The sequence below is a fragment of the Strigops habroptila genome, chromosome 1 (assembly GCF_004027225.2).
Source record: "Strigops habroptila isolate Jane chromosome 1, bStrHab1.2.pri, whole genome shotgun sequence".
Lineage (NCBI taxonomy): Eukaryota > Metazoa > Chordata > Aves > Psittaciformes > Psittacidae > Strigops > Strigops habroptila.
The window spans coordinates 39,353,400-39,371,350 of record NC_044277.2 but is presented as its reverse complement, the minus strand read 5'-3'; the positions used below and the strand labels follow the sequence as shown (position 1 = coordinate 39,371,350).

At 41.5% G+C, this 17,951-nt stretch overlaps 1 protein-coding gene across 6 annotated transcripts in view; it reads right to left on the bottom strand.

The window, feature by feature from the left end:
• Positions 1-17,951, bottom strand: part of PLAG1 (PLAG1 zinc finger) — a 51,857-nt gene that overhangs the window by 10,407 nt on the left and 23,499 nt on the right. For 4 of the 6 annotated variants that reach the window (XM_030483377.1, XM_030483416.1, XM_030483426.1 and 1 more), the window contains exon 2: positions 703-802. The gene's annotated coding sequence lies outside the window, so the exon portion shown is untranslated. Of the gene's footprint in view, positions 1-702; positions 803-11,422; positions 11,651-13,831; positions 14,224-17,951 lie in introns of all 6 variants that reach the window. The other 2 variants (XM_030483386.1, XM_030483407.1) reach the window with 2 other exon arrangements.

Below are 17,951 nucleotides of genomic sequence, written 5' to 3'. Positions count from 1 at the left end.
GGACCTGGCAGTTCTGGGGTAATGGTTGGACTTGATGATCTTAAAGGTCTTTTCCAACCTAGTTGATTTCATGATTCTATATTCAGGCCAATACAACATTACTGTAATTTCCAGAACTTCAGGTAGCCTAGTTGCTGTACCAGAAAGAATTCAGAACATTCACACAGATGAAGAATTCAGGTTCTGTTCCTCCATGATCAAAATGAATTAAGCTGACTTTGAACTGTGCATAAGTGTCCTTAAATATGCATCATTAGAATAAATATAGTGTGGATCCAATTTTTGACAATGACAGTGTTTTATTAAAAGACATGTATGCACTATTATCTCAGTACCATTTCTCAACAGATGAAGAACTTCAGTATTGATCTCTGAATAGCAAATAACCACTTTTTTTTTTTTTTTCCTTGTGGATATATAGACTGAGCAATGGAGATAAAATTTAAAAAACCACTGATCCTCAAATATTATACTTTCCAAAGACCAGCTGAAAGAATTTTATGAGTAATATTGCCTGCTTGTGTCTCAACACATTATCACTTAAAATCCTCATTCTTACTGGTGCTTTCACAACTGCAGGATGAATGATTATATGCAGTATCAAATATAACAAACACATTACACAAAAGCTCATATATAATACTATTTTTAAACAAGCATATACTTAAAGCAGAATTAAAGCAGCCTCTGTTCAATGCACACCTGATGTTTGCCCACTAAAGTCCTCAGATTTTGGTCTTAACCAGTTCCGCTGACTCTTCTTGGAGGAAACCAGAATCCAGTACTTCCCATTTTTACTGGTCTGAAAAACAAAAGGAAGAACGGACTAGACTCCAGCGAAACCAGTACATTCAGAAAGGCTGGGATGCAGCAAGACCGTGGGATGGAAAAAATCAGAAAGGAAAAGTTAAACGGGATAGATCCAACCCATGCACAGAACATTATGTACTGTTAATTATAAACCGTAGGAATCAATCGTTCTTGCATTATCAGTAGCAATTACGCACTTCAATTTGCAGTATACTTACATCATTTCAACTAATGCTATGCTGGACAGTAACACATAAAACAGATAAAATCAGACAAAAGCAAAGGAGTTTACAATAAAGTTAAAAACAAAATAACAAAAAAAATTTCCACAGACCACAAATAATTTAGAAATAACAATAAAACATGTAAAATGCTGGGCCCAGACTTGAGTTTCTTACTCAGGAAGGACTGAATAAGAGAAGATTTCTGGATTAGGCCCAGCTTTAATAGAACCTAATGCCTTCATTCTGCTTAATTATACAGGAAATAACAGCATAAAAGGTGACCTGCAAAGGAAAATAAAATTAATTTAAAAAAATAATAAAGCCTCTTAATGATGTACATGCTACAGGTAAATCCCAATGGAAGGCAAGTCTAGGTGTGCCTGAGCAAATCCAGAGGGCCTTTCTGGAATTTCCCTTATATCTCCCTTTTCCTTGCCACCATCCTTTTGTAATTTGCAGCATGTCTTCCTTTTCTTGCTAGAAGGCCTCCTGGATGACACAGGTATAAGTGGAAAACAGAAAGCAGGGAGGTTTATCCCCTCAACTCTTCCAGATACTTAAGGGCGAAGCCCTATACAGTGCACATACCCCACGTGGCACACCAGGCTGAAGGTATTTGGCAGGAACCCGGGAGTAATGTAGCATTTCCCTTACACAAACCATTTTCCCTTCTCACTTCCCATTTGCTTCATCAAAGTATTCTTCCTTTTGGTACCAAGTTCAGCTTCACACAGCCCCAGCCTCCTCTGCTGGTAAGCATGAACGTGAGCAAACTGGTGTCCCTGAACACCTATTAAAGGCAAAAGTGCTCCAGGGCAACCAGCTGAAGCTTTCTGACAGCTGAGGAGCATTTATTTGGGGCTCCAGTACCCAAAGAAAAAGATTTGTTTTCACCTAAGGAGCAAGAGAGGGAACACAACCCTCATCTCTTTTGGAGGTCCCCAAATCACCTTCTTTCAGGGTGAAAATGCCAATGACTCCTCATTCACTTTCCAAGCAAGACCCTTATAAATTAGTTACCCTGCAATGCCTATTCTCAATATCTTCCACTGCCACAGCAGAAAGGAAGAGCTTCACTATTCAGATTTTTCTGCTAATGTAGTTCACACTAAGTAGACAATATTTAAGACAGCCACATAATGTAATGGACTAAGTCCTCGTGGACTTAGTCCCTCCACTATTGGTATTTACAGACTATTCCCTGTTCAAAACCGTACATGCCCCTCACCCCCAAATTCTGTCTAAAATATTATAATGCCCTCTCAACACTATTCATTGTTTTCTCTTACATGCTTATGGTACTCAGTTCTCACCACACATCTAAAGTCTCTCTAGCAAAAAGCAGATGTCCTCAGAGATGGGCCATTAGAGGCATGGAAAGACTATTGTATCAAGGGAAACTGAAGCAACTGGAACAAGTAAGCAAGCAAGACAAACACCAGATGTAGTTAAAATGCTGGAGGTACTCTTATTCATTACCTTATGAATATAGCAAAATCACAGGGCAGTGGATCCAGATAAGGGCAATGCTATACCTACAATTAGCTGGGATCTCAACTTCTAGACCATAATTAAGCAGAACTCAACAACATACACACAAAAAGGGGTAAGTTTGTATGAATAACGAAAACATTTGCTACATTTGACAAGATTAACAGAAAATGTACAATAATTCCTTTGCTTCGTTACAATAAATCAGCTATTTGATAAAAGACTTTTTCTTCTGCACAGAATACAAAAGTTGTCCATGACAACGCTGAATTTTAGACCACCTTTCTCAGAAGCTTTTGGACCTAGGAAATCTCTGAGGCAGAATACTGGACAAAGATGTACCATTCTTCTCATAACTGCTTATAGTTACAGTGTTATTACGTTTTCTTCTCAACTAGATGAGTTAGGAACAATTTTTAAACAAGTAACAAAGTTCAAATTACTGTCCATGTGAAGCAGAGAAGTGTCACACTGCAGAAAGCACTGTCACATGCACATGCCCCAAACCCCCTTGCGAACTAGTAACAAAATACAACTACTGTGATTTGCCAGATTACAATTCCTAGAATTGATCAGCTTTTCCAGTATCCGTGAGGCGCTAGTTTTGCTAACTCTCCAGGCACCCTGTTAATTCCAGGTTAGACAATATTTGAATTTCTACCATCTAAGGAGTCAAAGAAAACAAAACAAAACCCAAACCCGAAGCTAAATCATTTATTCCTGGTTTTAATATTAAAAAAGAGTAACATATTTTTTTCCAAAATTCACAGTTCATGTTTAAAAATCTGAAAAAATAGCTGCACTTGAAAATGTTTTAAAACACTATTCGATATCTAAACTAAAAGGATAATGAAGATATTACATGAATACAACCAATAATCCTCCTCCTAACTTGCAATTCTTACTTTTCTTAAGTGTCCAAGCACAGTAAAGGAAAACACCAGTTTCATGGCTATTTTCTTTCAAAATAAGAGAACAATAATGAGAACACCGTATCTGTCATTCTGCCTTGTACACAGTATAATGAATCTAGCTTCAAATCCTGAAATTAATCCATTTTAAACCAGAGGAAAATTCCTAGAAACATTAGTCATAATAATGGTGGAACTGGTTAAGGATTTAATAGTATTACAGAGTCATCCTGGGGTTTAGATATTTCTTTAAGGAAACAAAATGAAAAGCGGTTACTTACCCTATGGAAACTGTGATTCTTTAAGAAGTGCTGTCCACACAGCTCCCAGGTGAGCATGTACTCACATGAACAGGATCAAGTTCTCTGAAGACAGCAATGTCCATCCAGGCTGTGCCTGTGAACTCCCCCAGCTGCTACTGGCAGTGAGGCAAAGGGCTCCTGACCACTGCCACACACATCATTGCACCACCTAACAGGCTCTGCAGCAACGGCAGCTCCCAGTTCTGCTCTTCACTCATGCCATGGGGCGAGAGCCGTTACATGCGCCACTGCCATCAACGTACTGCTTTGGGAGGTGGCAACCTCTCTCTTCAGTAGCTGATGCAGCCCTGCTGCTCCCAAACCTGATGCTGATGTGAAGGAGCTGACACAGTTTGCTGTGGCTGAAGAAAAGGAGCAGGGCCACGGGAGAAAAGTATGTGGGCAAGAGCTGCTGCCCTAACTGGGAGCACAGTGTGAGGACTGGAAAGCTGAAACACAGACTGGCATCCTGGGTTGGGAAGAAGGAGGATGAACACGTGCAGCCCAAGGAAGCCAGGAGCTGCTGCTGCTCAGGGTGGTAATGGAGCAAACTAAGCTCAGGATGCCCCAGTCTAACCTCTCTCAGGTTTGCCAACAGTAAAGGCTCATTCAGAGAGAAGGACAAGAGATTGCTTGTGGTGCCTCTATGAAGAGCGTGCCTGGAAGAACCACAATTACTGTAGCATAAGTAACCATTTTTCTTCTTTTCTGTATCAGGTGACTATTAGTCACCTGAGTAAAAATGTTGTGACAGAGGAAACCTGCTCTGTCCAAGCAGTCAGGGATAGCTGGGGGAGCTGAGCTGAAGGAAGTATCAGCAAGCAACAGCCAACGTAGCCATGTATTGTGGCTCAGAAGAGCCAAAGTGACACACAGCATCATTCTTACAGGGTGGCAGAACTGAACTACAGCTCTCACCATGTCTGCTCCTCACGGCTGGGGTTGCTAAAACTGTGCAAATGTCGCCAGTGCTCCTGAAGGTGAAGGGATCTACCCCTGGGTCAAGGCAACTGAAGAAGGAGCACCATTTAGGTGCCTGCTTTCCCTGTGCTATGGGCTTGCACACAAGCCTCTCACTAGGCAGTTCAGTTTGTAGAGGTGCAGATTTAGCCCTACTTCCTTCAAATACCTCTGCTACAACAGCTGTTGGAAGGGGCTGAGGGTATAAGCGGTGAAGTGCCTGCTCTCCTCTAGGACAGCACACTGGGACCTGTAGGCCTGAAAGGTTCAGCCATCCTTTCTGGGTCATCAAGGATCAATGTGCCTACTGCACACTTGCACTACTTTAGAATGGTAAGTCTCACTGACTTTGTAGGAAAATGCTAGGCTTTTTGCAGCAGAAAGCCCCTTTCAGAGGTGGAAAGGGGAAACAAAGCGAGAACTCTGTGGCCCGAGGTCTTCTACATTTGGAAGCTCAAGCTGAGGCTTTGATACTGGAGGACAAGAAGGAGGAAGAACAGGCATTACTGGGGTGAGACTTAACCAGAAGGTGGGTTTGACCAGGGAGCCTGCCTATGCTAGGAGGGGCTCATGCCTGCACTTTCACAAAGTGATACTTCATTTAATTTCCTGCCTGTTTTATTGTGTAATTTGGAAGCGATTTGAACAGGAAGCAACATGTATGCACATGTTTCTGCCCCAAGCAGTAAAGACACCTGGCACAACTGTCTACAAACACAGCACTGTCAAATGACAGGAGGGACCGATCTCAACCCCCAGAGCCCTGCCTCTGGCCACTATGGCCTTTCATATGGGAGGCAGCAAGAGGGTCAGAGCCAACAGGTACACTACTGGACAGTAGCCAGGAGTTGGACAAGGCTCTACAGCTCCTCTCCTTCAGCTTGTGAGAGAACAGATGCAAGAAGACAAAGGGGTGCATGCTGAGGCCCCAGGGGGACAAGATGGCACTGAGAGGTAGGTGAAGCCACTTGACCTTTTGCATTTTTGGGCAACAGTTACTGTGAATAACCATTCAAAGATGTAGGCGCTGGCCCTACCGTACAGCAGTGTTTCATATAAAGGGGAGCACAGACACATACAAATAACAGAAGAACAGATTGTTTGTTTGTTTTTTTAAAAAATAGGTATGAGGCTGTATTTATCTTATCTTGAACTTCAGAACTTCTCCTTATAGCCGGCAGCTGAGCTCAGAGACATCCTTCATGGATTCAAGCTCTAGCCTACATTATAGAAGGGTGGCCAAGAGAGCGTGGCAGGACAGCAGCAAGAGCATGCACAGGCTGCAGGAAGACACAAGCAACTCCAAGCATGCAGCAGGAGAACTGCCCGTGAAAGCTGCTGCAGGAAAACTGAACAGCGTGGGCAAAACAGTGAAAATATCTATCCAGTGATCTTAGGTATAAACATAAGAAATACTTAGAGATAATAACACATAAGACTTTACCCCTCAGGGAAACAGCCTAACATCCAGAACATAATGAATTAACATAAGCACTGAAACTAAACCCAGGCAACCATTGTAGTCTACTGTTAGTGACAGCACATGCTAATATCTACTGTGTGCAGAACAATGATTATGCTGCAAAGGGTATTACATGGAAGGGATAAAGACATAAAAAGACAAGAATTAAGGTATTTCATCAATTCAAAATTTTAACAAACATTTTCTTGGTGTTTTGGTTTTTTTTTTTGGAAAACATCCACAAACAGAGAAATCTACTGAATACGCATAAAGCAGGAAAAATCCCGTATCTTTCAAACTAGTGTGAAATGTGGGTAGCAAGGGGAACAAATGCACTAAAATGATGAAACCCATTTTTTTTATTTTTATTATCTGTAAATACACAGATTACACTAGCAAACTTCTATTAAATATACATACCTGTCATGAATTAATAAAGCAAGCATTTGGAGGAAAAAACCAGTAGGTTGCTGTGGGGCAGTAACCCTCATATGAAAATAGGTATTTATATAGATTAGACTATGAAGTATGACCTGGTTTTCTTCATGACTGTAAGACCACTCGCAATTCTTAAAAGCTATACTACAGTCATGAAATTTGAACAATCAGATTTTTAATTTTAGAAAATAACTCATTCTTATAAGATGCTACACTAGAAAGAGTATTACATAACCTTTTTCAGAAGAAGAAAAATTCTATCATGCCTGCCTTTTTCTTCTTAAGTTTCTGGAAAAGTAGAACATGAATTTACCAACGTTTGTTTTATCACGACCTAATAGTCTGTAATTTAGAGAAAAAAAAAAAAAAAATCGCAATACTATCCAGCATCTCTCTGTGGGCTTTCCATGTTTCAAATAGCTTAGGTCCACTTTAACTCTGAGAGCTCAGTTTTGGTTACTAAATATTGCAAAGGATTCCTGATTATATACTAAATTTAAGGAAAAAAGAGCAGCCTAGAGTTAACCCATCTGATAACTCTGATTTTATGAGCTTTTTAAGAATCTCTATGGCATTGCATACACATTTTTCTAAAAAATTTTGGACAGGCTATGATACAAATAATGTTGATACTGTCATTACTGTTAGAATGTTTAAAACCTGTAAAAGTGCTTTAGAATCACACCACCCCATTCCACCCCCTAAGAATAATCTGCATCCATTTTTAAAGTAATGATGCTTCTGTGAAAACAAAGTTTGGTTACGGTTTAATCTGCATACAGGACCATGTCAAGGCTGAGAGAGTTGGGGTTGTTCAGCCTGGAGAAGACTCCAGGGAGACCTTATCACAGTCTTTCAGTACTTAAAAAGGTACTTAAAAAGGTACTTATAAGAAAGATGGGGAGAGACTTTTTAGCAGGGCCTGTTGCAATATGACAAGGGGTAATGGTTTTAAACTAAAAGAGGGAAGATTCAGGCTGGATGCGAGGAAAAAATTCTTCACAATAAGGGTGGTAAAACACTGGCACAGGTTGCCCAGAGAGGTGGTGGATGTGCCATCCCTGGAGACATCCAAGGCCAGGCTGGATGTAGCTCTGGGCAACGTGATCCAGTTGAATGTGTCCCTGCTCACTGCAGGGGATTGGACTAGATGAGCTTTGAAGGTCTCTTCCAACCCAAACCATGCTATGATTCTATAATAAACCCTAATCAAATCCTCAACATGTACAAGTAAACACAAACACACATTGTAAAAGTGCATATGAGATTATATACTAATATGATCAGAAGTTAATTGATGTTTGTAAGGAATATTATTTTCCTTTGTCTGAAGACATTTCAAAATGAGATTAGGTGTGTAGGCTAGATAAATGGTACATCCATCTCCAGTAACAGCCAAAAGTACAGAACAGGTCACGAACATGTGATATTTCCTGATGCTCCTCTGACCTCCAACTACTTTGATGTCAGGGACTTCCTGAACCGTATGTGGCTTCTGTTTAGTTTAGCAAGGTTCAGCACATCACTGCTCCAAGCAATAGTACACACTTCCCCTGGAAACAGTATCAGTTTCTAGTATACGCAGTGTACTTTTGAAAAGTCGCCCCAAAGGTCTCTCCACTAGTGATTTTATAGAGAACCTCTTCCTTCTGAAGGCTCTGAATCTGCCTTCCCTCCTCACTGTGTATGTTCTTGTTCTGAAAGGCAGTGGTTAGTCTGCCTCTTCCTTCCTCTGCAGATCTCCATGACATTGCCCTCAACTCATTCCTTTCCCAGACCAAAGCCCCAGTTTACGGAAGTGTTCTTCATGTGGAAGCCACCCCAGGTAGTTCATTATCCTTGCTGACCTTCTCTAAGCTTCCTCCAGTTCTAATAAATCCTTTCTGAGATGACGGCTCCAGAAGCGCACACAGGACTCGGAAGGGAACTGGACCATACGCTCTCGTAATCACATTCCCAATTTTATTCTGTATTTCTTTCCTCTAACAACTGGGTTGTGTTTTGGTGACCAATAAGCTCATGATCTCACAGTCACCAATCACAATCCCCAAATCTTACTTCTCAACCGTAATACTCAGCTCAAACTTATTATCTTCATATATAATCAGGATTGTTCTGCCCAGTGCTCCTCAGTTATTCTCATTTATCTACACTGAATTTCATCACCCATTTTGTTGCACTGTCTTCAGCACTTCAATGCCTTTCTACTGCTCTCCACAGCTGGCTCTCTTCTTCACAGCAAACTTGCTCACCCAATTGCTCACCCCTTTACTGATACCATTTACAAATGAGTTGAACTGCACAGATCTCTGTGGAACATAACCAGGACCCTCCTTTAACTGAGAATTGACTGTTTACTTCTGACCTCTGATCCTACCTTTTAATCTGTCATATACTTGTGTCATATCCCTCTTACAACATGGCTCCTTAGTTTCCTTAAAAAGCCTTTCTGATAAAGATCACTTCGATTTTTGAACCAGAACATCTTGCTGATGCCTCCAAAGAACTCCAACTCCCTAAGACTCCCAAAAGACAACTCATGAAGGACAGAAATAAAGTGACTATGAGAAAGGGTAGTGTCTCCAGCACATACACCATGTCCTGGATGTAGGTGGTAACTATGGGGTAGTCCGAAGAATGTAGCAGAAGTCCAGTCCTGCCCTGAATATCACACTGCCTGAACAACACTGCCAGGGGGCAAAAGCTGTGACAGGGTTTAGCATTGCTTTTTCTGTAACTTTCATACGATTTGTTGGGGGTATTCCAATTAAAATGCTGATTTTAATTGGATTTAAATTCCAATTAAAATCCTGGTTGCCAGTCTCCTCTGACTTTTGTCCCAGCCCCCAAAGAAAGGCAACATTAAGGAGTGCCCAATTCCCAAGCAGCTGATAATCTTCCAATACACCCTACAGTTGAGGAACTGCTGTTCTGTCTGAAAAGAAAACACTTTATAGATTATTGTAACTTTACCTTAAGTAAAAAGTGTCCTGTTTAGTCATGATGTCCTTTACTACTATTGCTACAGCTGTGATGTTGGATGATTGTGTCAATGACCTTATGAGCTAAACCACAAAAGCCTTAGGAAAGGACAAATAAAGATGCAGAATACTTGGGGTAATACCAAAGCAAATCCCTCTTCAAAGCTGTAATCAATGAGCCTTTCAGATCCTCCACAGCACAAACACTGAATATATTTCTGACTGTTCATGTACCAGCTTTGCCTATGCAGTGATGTTAGCATACACCTAAACAGCTTACTCTCATTAGGATGACTTCACAGAGTGCTGGCATGCCGTTTTGCTATGAAGGTATCCTTGTTAACAAGGTAAGTAAATAGCTCTGCATTTGTTCCCATCTCTCACTTGGCACATTGTGCAGTTCATTTACAGTGCTCTGCTTCAGTTTCAGTAATGCAACACATTTTGGGATGCACATCTGAATGTGTAAGAATTCTAAGACTTTATGCCAGACTGATGAACAATTAAAAGCAGTTATGCACGACTGAACACAGAAGAGGGAGATGAAGCCAGGCAGTTAGTACTCAGAACAATCACTTGGAGTACAATTTTTGGATTCAGGTGACTGGCAGCAACCACTGGATTCAGTTTCAGGCAGCAAAGGCAGAACCCGCCAGAAGTCCACAGAGATTCTACCCTGGAGCTGCACCAACAGAAAACCAGTCTGGGAGCTCCTGTCAGCCTGATGAAATGTCGTAACGATGTAGTCACCAAACAACTTTACCACTAAATCACAAGGTAATCAGCTTGTTATTGGCAGGGCAACCAAGTGAGGAAGGCAGATGGAGCATGAGAAGGTTTGTCAATGCACAGGAGGGCACGGATAGATTTGAGGGGATAGGGTTCCCTGCTGGCACAGAAGCAGGTTGAGAGACGCATACCTGTTGCCCTTCTCTACCCCAGCTCTACCTCCCAAACACACAGGCCTAAGACTTTATTAACATAATGGCGTATTCCTTCACAGTCTTGCTGGACACAGTTTATGACAGTAAGCATTCACCAATGTCAATAATGGGTGCTCTGTGATGAAAGACCTGTGTTCTGCAAGGTAATTTTTGTCCTGCACAGTCCAAGACACCAGGGCATTTTAAGAGCACCTCTTTTTTAAAACAACTTAGTAGACTCTGCTTCCCTGATTTCCAAGCCTACAGTAAGTGATGGGAAAAAAAACCACATGCAAGACTTTGCCTTAAACAGCTGCAGACTGCCAGTGGAGCAGGCTTCCAGAAAGGTGAAAGGAAGGTGGTGACAAAAAAGATTGAATTAAAAATAGTCTTATGACTGTATGGCATGCATCAATGTTTCATGTACATAATGGGAAAAAAGTCCTGGAGGGCAGATGGAAACATGAAATGGAGATGATTTTGAGTCCCAGAGAACGTATTCCTCTAAAGTGCTCTCCAACAAGATGCTTGAGCTCCTTTCACACTGTAGGAAAGTAGCTGTGGGCTAGCAAAAATTTGCAATCAAAAAGGTATGGTTTAGTTTAATTTTATTTTTAAGAAGTTGTGAAGAGTTTTACAATAGTTATGTTGAATTAATTTTTCAGACAGGTGTTTAGAAAAATGGATTTATTTACTGATTTAACTGATGGTGAAATTTTTTCAATGAAAAAATGACCTTAAAAACAAAGTAGGTCATGCAAGGAGTGCTCCTCCGGATGACCCTGAATACTGTCCAGGAAACATTTCTGATTAGCTCGACTGACACAGTGGTCTCAATACAGAACATCTTCCATGTTTTGCAGGGTGTTGGAGGTGAAGTGCTTGACCAGTGTTTTGTTACAACTGTTTATGTTTAGCACCTTTGCATTGCCTGTTTCTTGTCCCCTTCCAGAATCGTATAATCCATTTCAATCTTCTGGGAGTTCTCCAGGAAACCCTCCTTTCACCACTCTGCCTTTGCAACCTCCTGCTGAGCTGAGCTGATAATTTCAAGGTTCAGATCCACCTTTCGTTTATCTTCTGAACTCTGATGGCTATCTTTTAGCTAATAATTCCCCTCTTCACATGGGCTGCAGCTTTTTTATGTGCTAAGAGAAATCAGAAAAAAGAAAGATGTTACTAGTCACCCCACTCATTACAATCTCTATTTTAATGCTGCTAATGAGTTTCTTTCTTCATGACCACATTCAGATTCTTTTCACCCAACTCTTCTTTTCACCGTGTTCCCTTCAAAACTGCAAGATGCCTTCCAAATTACTTCCACATACTACATATGCTGTTGTAGGTTTTTTCTGGGACATACGTAATGGGGTAAGTTGGTTGCTATTGTTTCAAAACTCAAAATGGTCATACACTGTCGGATAGGCATTTGAGTGTAAAGGGTTCTGCTTTGGGATTTGTTTTTCTTCTTAAAAAAGGAAAAAGAAAAGAAAAAAACAGTAGGCATTACATTTGTAACTGCACACATGTGCAACTGGCCGTCCTTATGCTGAAGGATATTACTCCCTAGGAAATTCCTGGGAGACTTAAGGGCCTCATTTATAAAAACAACAGGCAAACTGTGATAATACAGTGCAAGGCTATCTATCAACAAGCCTTATCCAGGAGTGCTAGAGGAGCATTTCCTTAAAGAGGGAAAAAAAGGGGGGGGGGATAAAAATGAAAAATACGGAAAAACCCCACCACCTCCTTTACCTGCAATGTTTGTGTCAAACCTCCCTCCCACACACTCTTTTTGCTCTTTTTATGGCTCCTACAAATTACTGTAAAATACACTGCAAAGTTAAGAAAATTCTGTAGCAGTTGTTAGATATACACAAGATCACTTTACTAAACAGAAGTTTTAGAACAGCAACACAGTTCAAAATTCCTTGTGTATTTCACCCTGAGCAAAGATTGAGCATGCTAACGAAACTCCGCGACAGCACAGCTTTATATTTGAGACTGCATTAAGATTTATAAACACACTGAGCATGACTAAGGTCTGGAGCAGGGGGGCAGCATAACCAAAGCTGGAGAAGGCTGTGATTAGCGAGGAGGAAATGAGAGGAGATCGAATCAGCTGAGAGGAGGAGGCAGCAAAGTACAACAAGTTTGGGACTTGGCACAGTAAAGAAATATACCATTAAAGCTTTAAAGTGAGACCAATGAGAAGATGCCATTTCAGGGAGGGGAGCAAGAATTAAAAAAAAAAAAATAAAAAAACAAAAGTGAAAAACATAAAAGCATCAGAAAGTGTGATCAAGAGCTCTGGTATTTGTGGTGTCAGGTACTGGAGAAACTACAAAGCTCTGAGTCAGCAGCACAGATGTGACAGATGACACTGGCTGCAAGGCATACCAACACTTGTTAAACTGAAGGACATGTCGCATGGGCAGGGGTGTAGGCAGCAGTAGGAGGAAGCACAGAGCCCCATATAATGCCATCTGTCCTTTACATCTGTGCATTCCCCAAAACATGGTCCCGTCCAGCCTCCAGACTGTCTCTCCTTGCACCCACACAAGGAGCTGAGCTCTAGGGAGCATGGAGGTGAGCCGTGCCATGGCTCTGGCTCAGCTGGGACAGGAATGCTCCATGCTGTGCCCAGCCAGGCTAGGCTGCTTCCTGCCTTCCCCACAGCCCGAGGGCTCCCCAAGACAAGGGGGCAGCGTGCTCACCACTGTCATCAGCACCAAGAGCAGGGTCACCTCTCCCCTAGAGATCTCCAGCCTTCCCACACAGGGCAAGGTGTCTATGGGGCATGGTTGCAAAGACTTGGGCAGTGAAGATAACTTCATGACGCACCTCATGGGATGGATCTTTTACACAGAGGGTAGAGAGAATGCAGAGAATGAGGGGAAAGAGAAGACATGGAGGTACAAGAGAAATGATATAGTAAAGTTTCTCAGAAGTCCTTCAGTACAGGAGGACTGATAACTAGACAAGGGTAGGTGAAAAGAATTTGCTGGATTTCACATGCAAAATTTTGGGATACGGGATACCAACAGCAAAGGCTGTTAATCTGGGTAAGAGGGTGAGAGAAATGTAGGGATGTAGGGACAGCAGCTGGAGTGCAGAGGTGGCCAGTGAGTGACTGACAGTGCATCAGTGGGGACAAGGAGCAAATAAATAAAACAGGAGTCTGATCTAAGTTTGAGAATGGCTAAGTTCAACGGCAAGGGGAAAGCTGCTACCTGAGCGAGAGAGCTTTGCTCCACAAAAAGTAGTTTCTAAATTGTGAAGTTTCACCTCCTGTGAAGTTATTGTGCAATTGGGCATGCAATACTTACCAGATCAGCTTCCTCCTCCAGCCTCTGCAGGATTCTGTAGCCGTTTCTTGGGTATTGTTCACGTCTGATGAGTCACAGTGCTTGCAACAGGCCCAGGCCCAGCTGGACACTATGCCATAGGTGATGCTACTGACCTCTATTTGCTGGATTTTTAACCTGTTACCTTGGGCCTCAGCTACAGCACTGTGCAGCATCCCAGGGAGGGGGCGGAATATAAATCACTCCTGGATTCAGCAGCAATATCACTTGCAACACCACAGTCCAGCGCACGTACAAGGGCACTGATCAAGAATTCTGTTGTGTTTGTCTTCTGCTACATCCTTTGATTCATCCCCAAGGCCAGGTCCACGTGTGCTTTCATTTATGTGGGCAGCGACCCGTACCTATCCATCCTGTAATGATTTGTATCTGAGTAGGGTCAGACATAGATGAATGGGAGACCACCAGAGCCTTGGCAGACTCTTCAAAACTAATCAGACATTACAAACAACTTGCTTACGACCCCCACCATAAAAAGGCAACTCTTGCCTACCTACAACACGTATGGAACATTTACCTCCAGTCAGGATGATCCTGGAGAAAAGTACATGGGTAGCAAGTCAGGAGGAAACAAATACAAACTCCAGCAGATTATAAACAATTAACACACAGAAACCTTAAGAGTGGAAACTAACCCAACACAACAAGCATTTACTGCACTTGCTAGAGTAAGTAGTCCTTTTTGATATAACCTTGAGAATTAAGTTCAGCATGGACACATGATGCCGTAAGAGGAACTGAAGTGTGTTCAAGGTAACATCCTACTGCAGACTACGCCACAGTAAATTGTTTTTGTTAATTATTTCCCAGTGATCAACAGCCTAGACATTCTCTCTCACTACCTCCATTTTAAGGTTTACAAAGGAACAATTCTACCTATTATCTGCTTGAGTGAATCCTATGTGTTCACATTTAGAAAAGCAAAATAGAAGAACGAACCTGAGAATGCAGTATCGTTTGCATGCAGTTTCTGTTTGTTACAGCAAATCTTTTTTTTCACCATACATGAAGAATATCATGCAGAAGGTAAAAAAAAAAAAGTAAATAAAAAAAGCTCTCAACAGATTATTCCTCATCCTCTGCCCTTAAAGACTACTCTAAAAGATAACACAAATGGGTTTGAACAAGTGTATAACTGTTTTCAAGCATATCTTCTCTAAGCCACTGAGACGCCGAAAGAACAAGTTGGGTGGACGTACATTTCAGATCTGCATAGTCCTGGTCCTCTCTCTCTCACGTACCCCTCTGCAATTTTGAGCAAAAGCAGCTCATACCTACTGCATATCAGCTAGTGCATTTTTATCAACCTGCAATCCTTGCTTAAATAAAGAAGCAAACCCACTCAACTAAATCCAGGCTACCTCTCTGTCAAGTATGCCCTTCTCTTGCAACCTGACCAGACCGTCCCTAGCTCCCAACACACGGCCCCAGCCACTCTGCTCTCACAGCTCCTCTGCCATCCATTAGCAACTGCAGCACCACACTCCTTCAAAGGTTTCACTGCTCTAATGGCAAAAGTTGAGGAATCACTTCAGCTCCTTGCTGCACAAGCTCGTAGGTCACTGTGCACTGAGAACCAAGTGTTGGAGCTTTCTATTAGATACACAGGCTGATCTTTATTTACAAAGGCCTGGATGTTAAGACCCCACTACAAACAGGAGGAGTATTTATTTACAGATATCATTAGCAATTTACAAGAAAATGTAATAAACGGGTCACATATGAAGGGCTGAAGCACTGAGTGGCTAATTGGACATTTCAGCTATCTTAATTAAATTCAGTATTGCATCAAATGCTGTAAGAGAGCGACAGATCACTAATGCCAAGTTAGTCATTTTCAGTAACAGTTCTCATGGAATTTTTTCCTTCTAAATAATCAAAACAATTGGTCATTGGACCTTATAAGGAAAAGTGCCATACCAAACAGAATTTCATAAAATACAGCTAGTTTAACTTCACAGTTCCCTCCAGCATCTTTGCAGCACCTGAATTTGGGGGCTGCATTGGTTTTTTAAACAAGACTACAAGATAACACTATTAAAATAATGTGCTCAGATGGTTTCATCTGTTCTTGCGACAGTGAAACACATTCAATAAAACCACACCATAGCAGATTTTAAACTAATAAACACCAATACTTTATTTTTTTACCAGCAAAGTATTAGCCTGTGAGATTTACTGCCATAAGGTAGCATACACTTCTATACTTAACTGGATCATCCAGAATTATAATATGACTTCAAGAGGGCTTCAGAAAAGAGTAATACCAACTCTCTTTTTTCCCCCTGACAAAATCCAAACCGGCAGAGAATTAAATGAGAGGATCTTCTCCTCTGTATCTTACTGTTATACCACTCCTTAAATCATCTAATAGTTAATATCAGGACAAAATACAGGACTAGACAGAACAGTAGTCAGAATTCCAAAATTCCTGTGCTGTATCAGATCTAGAGAGTATAACACTTTTATGAACCCCAAACAGCAGCCTCCGATCTCTCCAGAGCATCTTCTGAAACACGCAGTTGAGCTTGCCTCGAGTATAGCAAAGTATATGTTTTAAGACCTCGGGCACTGGGATACCTGCCAAGTCACAACAAATATGTATACATAATTTAATCTACTTAAATTTTGAGTGGAAACTCTGTGCCCTTTAGCTGTATCCCTCAAGGCTACAAATAGCATACTTGTCGGACAGGATGAAGTGTCCCTGTGTAAGTAATAACTGAGCTCTTCTGGCATCTAACCACGCCTCCTGGCTTCTTCCAAAACCAAAGATGGGGGAGGGAGGAGCGACGAGGATGAAGGTGAGGTTTGGAGATAGAGGCAAAAGGAGATTAAGGAAGGGGAAGCAGAGACAAATTATAGGTGGATTAGGACCAAAAAAGCAATCTGGCAGGTGACAAGTTGGTAAAAAAACCCAAAAAATGGGGAATCCCATGAAGAGGAAAAGGAGGCCTGAATAGAGAAATGGAGCAAAGCAGAGGCAAAGCAGCAGTGTTAACAAATTGCAAGGCATTTGCTGTCCAACAGATTTGAATACAGAGGATTATTCAAAGCCTTGGTATGGTCACCTTTTCTTAGGAAAAAGTGGCTAGAAGGAAAGCCAGTGAAATGCTTGGGAACCTGTATGGGATTCTACTGCTAAAAATAAAACTAACAAAACAAAAATCAAACCTGTTCAGAATACACAGAAATGTAAACAAACAGGGGCATATTTTGACAGCACAAAGCAGTAGTTAAGTAACTGCACTGCCTTCTAAAATGAGGGAATATTACTATTTTGCTTTAAAAGCAGGTGACTACTGGGTTTGAAATTTCATACTACACTTGTTTCTGTGACCTATGAACCTTCTGTTAAGAAAAGCTAAACAACTGGATAAATTTTAATATGAGATCTTTGCATTTGGACTCTAGAAGAAAAAAAATTCACTGGCAGCCTTACTTCCTACCACTAACCAATCTCTTAAAATATAATATCTACTAATCCTTTAAAACACTTGGTGTAATTGCACACAATAATGGGCAGACTTACCTGAAGCAGACCTAGTGTGGTCTACGGTAGTGTTTTAGCAGTAAAGAGAAAAAATAATCAACCTGCTAACAGATAATGTTACAACTACAAATTTCAAACTGCAGCTGCATTGCTTACCCAAATCTGAGTACCAGAGGGCAGGCAAGGGAGATGTGGAGACTTGTGCCCACGCCAGCAGTGTTTATAACTGCACAAACAAACAGTCTTCAAGAAAAAGAGAAATACTTGTGAACATGAAGTGTGGATTCACGATCAGCCAACGATGTGTAATACAGCCTGACAGCACGGCACCCACCCAAGTTTTCTAGCATTAAGAACACGTGAGAAAGTAACGCATTGAAACTTGGCCGTAGAAATTACATTTCTTTCCTGCCTCCTATCATATCGCGGAATCTGCTGGAGTCAAGAAAAGTATGCACCCCCTTCTCCTGCAGAGAGAGCTGGAAGCTCATCTTACTAAGGCACACTTGTTACATATTATCGACCACACACAATACACTTCTTCCTGACCTGCGGCAATGATAATCTACCATCCCTCTCCCCAAACAT